The sequence below is a fragment of the Otolemur garnettii genome, unplaced genomic scaffold, assembly GCF_000181295.1.
Source record: "Otolemur garnettii isolate 467f Iridium unplaced genomic scaffold, OtoGar3 scaffold00299, whole genome shotgun sequence".
Classification (NCBI taxonomy): Eukaryota; Metazoa; Chordata; class Mammalia; order Primates; family Galagidae; genus Otolemur; species Otolemur garnettii.
This window is the reverse complement of record NW_003852694.1, coordinates 160085-163747: the sequence shown is the minus strand read 5'-3', so window position 1 is coordinate 163747 and position 3663 is coordinate 160085. Positions and strand designations below refer to the sequence as shown.

The following is a 3663-nucleotide window of genomic DNA, read 5'->3' as shown; positions in this document are numbered from 1 at the left end:
CTGAATATATTATTCTAAATATATACAACAGTTTCTATGTATTGTTATATAACATATTACCATAAAGTTACAGACTTAAAATAACACATGTTCATTATCTCACAGGTTCAGTGGTCAAGAATCTGTGATAGCACAGGTCGGTTTCTTTGTGGAGGGTCTCACAAGGCCGGAATCAAGTCTTGGCCAGGCTGCATTCTCATTCAAAACCTGGATCCATCTTCCAGTCTTTTATTCAGGTTGTTGACAGAATTTAGTTTCTTGTGGTTATAGAACTGAGATGACCCCTCACCTCCCAGAGGTTTCCTTGTCCTGAGACAGTCAATAGACATGTGAGTGAGCCTTCTTGGAAGCAGACTTTCCAGCCATGGTTCAGCCTTCAGTAACTACAACCCAGCTTAACATTTGACTGCAACTTTGTGAGCAATTCTGAGCCAAAACACCTGCTCACCTGCTCCTACTTCCTGACCCTCAGAAACTGGGTGATGTGGTAAATATTTGTTGTTTTAAGCTAATAAATTTGAGACTGATTTGTTATGCATGGTAATTAGCCAATATAAGATATTTTATTTTCATGACCCTATGAATAGAGGATATCTTAAAACCCAATAGTAAGCTAGAATTATATGTTCTTCTTTGAGTTTCTATTGTTATAGCAACTATGAAATAAAAAGCAAATTCTTCTGTCAAATTAAAGGTTTTTTTTTTTCAAAGTCCTTAATCCTATTTTATAATCCATGGGTATCATTTTGTTCTCCTTGAAAATATTCTTCCAAGAGCCTCTATCCACCTGCTATTACTGAACTAGCTCTTCATTGGACTGGTTCATAAACTATTCTTGTGAAATTATTCTTCATTCATCTCCTAAATTTACACTAAATATTTGATTGGTTACAGCTTATCTCTTTATATATTTTTAATTGAGAGAAAACACAATACAGTAGACCCATCTGAAATTTACATTTAATTTTTAACTTATGTCTACACTGATACAACAATCACCAGATTGAAAGACCATTTACTTCCACCAAGACTCTTTCATGTTCTTTCTCATTGACACTGTCTCCCTTTTCCCAAGAAAACTACCACTCACATAAATTTGTTTTGCCTGTTTTTGAATTTGTATAATGGAAAGTTAGCATATATGACATTTGTGGCTTCTATTTTGTGTGTTTGTGTGTGGAATGGTCTTGCTCTTTTGCTCAGGCTAGGGTGCAATGGTGTCATCATGGTTTACAACACTCCCCAAATCCTGGGCTTGAATGATTCTCCTGCCTCACCCTCTGATGTAGCTGAGAGCACAGGTGTGTACCACCGTGCTCAGTGAATTCTTCAACTTTCTTTAGAGGTGGGGTCTCACTTTTGCTTAGGCTGATATTGAATGGCTGGCTTCAATTTATCCTCCCTCTTTGGCCTCCCAGTGTGCTAGGATTATAGGCATAAGCCACTGGTCCTGAACTCTGGCTTCTAAACTAGGGGGTATACCTTTCAGATTCATCCATGTTTTTTGTATATAGTAGTGGCTCATTATTTTTGTTGTCATGTAGAATTCCTATGACTATAGCACAGTTTGCTTATCCTTCTAACATTGTTCAACATTTGGTTTGTTTCCACTTTTTGAATATTACGAATAAAAATATTGTGAATGTTTTTGAATATTTCATTTTTAGACACTTTCCCTCAAATTTTTTTTTTAAATCTGGTTAGTATGCAAGTACATGATTAGGTCACATAATTTGTGCTTTCAGGGTACAGTCCGAAGTCTAAGCTGCAGTTGTGTCTTTCATCTGGGAAGTGTGCCACATACTCCTACATTTTACCTGATAGGTGGGAATTTATGGAGCTCTTTTTCCCCCTTCTCCTTGCTTGAATTTAGTTGTGTTTTTCTCTTGTGTAGGCCTATAGTTGTTAATCTATTATTTTCAGATTAGAACTGAGTACATGGGATTCTTGCTTTTCCATTCTTGAGACACTTTACTTGGGAGAATGATCTCCAAATATATCCACTATTTACCATGGTTGAAAAGTATCTCATAGTATACATATACCACAGTTTATTGATTCATTCAAGGGTTTATGGGCACTTGGGCTATTTTCACATCTTTGCAACTGTGAATTGAGCTGCTATAAACATTCCAGTACAAATGACTTTATGGTAAAATGATTTCTTTTCTCTTAGTAGATACCTAGTAATGGGATTGCTGGATCAAATGGGATGTCTACTTTTAGTTCTTTTAAGATTTCCCAAACTTCTTTCCATAAGGCTGTACTAGTTTGTAATCCCACCAACACCTCTGCCAGCATCTACAGCTTTGGGACCTTGTGATGTGGGTTATTCTCACTTGTGTTAGGTAATATCTCAAAGTGGTTTTGCTTTGCATTTCTCTGATTATTAGAGATGGGCATTTTTTCATGTGTTTGTTGGCCATTCATCTGACTTCAGGAAAAAGGCTCTGTTCATGCAGCTTGTCCATTGATTGATGGGGTTGTTTGCTCTTTCTTGTTGATTTGCTTGAGTTCTTTGTGTATTCTCATCACTACCCCTTTGTCCAATTTACAACATGTGAATATTTTCTCCCATTCTGAAGGTTGTCTATTTGCTTTGTTGACCATGTCCTTAGCTGTGCAGAAGTTTAAGTGTTGAATTGCTAAGTCATAGGTTGGCATATATTTAGTTGTTTTAGAAAATAACTTAAAACTTTTGAAAACTTATATGTATATAATTTGTTTATAATCCCACCAATGGTTTATATGAGTGTGTTAGTATACATTCTTGCCCAGCACACAGTATTATCTTTTATTTTGTCTAAAGACCATCTAGATGGTATGTATTTGTATATAATTGTATATTTAATTTTCCATTTCCCTAATGACTAATGATGCTTCTCCCTATTTTTTTTCATTTTTTATATCCTTTCCTCTGTAGGGCTTGTTTTCATGATTTTTAGAAATTATTTATTTTTAATAGTTTTATCATAGTATAACTATTATACAATAAAGTTCACATACTTGGGCTGGATGTGGTAGCTTATGCTTGCAATTCCAGAACTTTGGGGGCCAATGTGGGAGGATAATTTGAGGTCAGCCTGGGCAATGGAGCAATATTACAAAAATAAATAAGTAAATAAATAAATAAATAAGAAAAATTAGCTGGGTGTGGTGGTGTGCACCTGTAATCCCTGCTACTTAGAAGGTTGAAGCAGGAGGAATGATTGAGCCCAGAATGATTGAACCCACTATGATGGTGCCACTGCTCCACAGCCCGGGGAACAGAGTATGACCCTGTCTCTGACAAAAAGAGAAATTTAGTGTATTTCCACATCTACCTATATGTGAAACCACTACTCAACAATATAGAGAATATGTCACCTCCAAAAGTGTCATTTTGCCTCTGAGTAATACTTTCTTCTTACTCCCTCATTACCCATAGATAAGTAGGACACTGTATTCTATTACTGTAGGTTCACATTTTCTACGGTTTTATACAAAGCTACACAGTGTGTATATCTGTTGTTTGGATTTTTCACTCAACCTAATGGTTTTCATATTCATCCATGTTTTAAAGTGTATTAAATAGTTAATTCCTTTCCATTTCTGAGTCTTTCTATCCCTATCCAAAGTATATGTCTTGTACCTCAATATACTTAAATAACTTTCAGCAATATT

At 35.6% G+C, this 3663-nt stretch overlaps 1 protein-coding gene across 1 annotated transcript in view; it reads left to right on the top strand.

Annotated features, from left to right (window-relative positions):
* Positions 1-246: 246 nt before the first annotated feature.
* LOC100965794 (natural killer cells antigen CD94-like) overlaps positions 247-3663 on the top strand; it is a 23170-nt gene continuing 19753 nt past the window's right edge. The window contains exon 1 of the mRNA XM_023508957.1: positions 247-487. The gene's annotated coding sequence lies outside the window, so the exon portion shown is untranslated. The remainder of the gene's footprint in view (positions 488-3663) is intronic.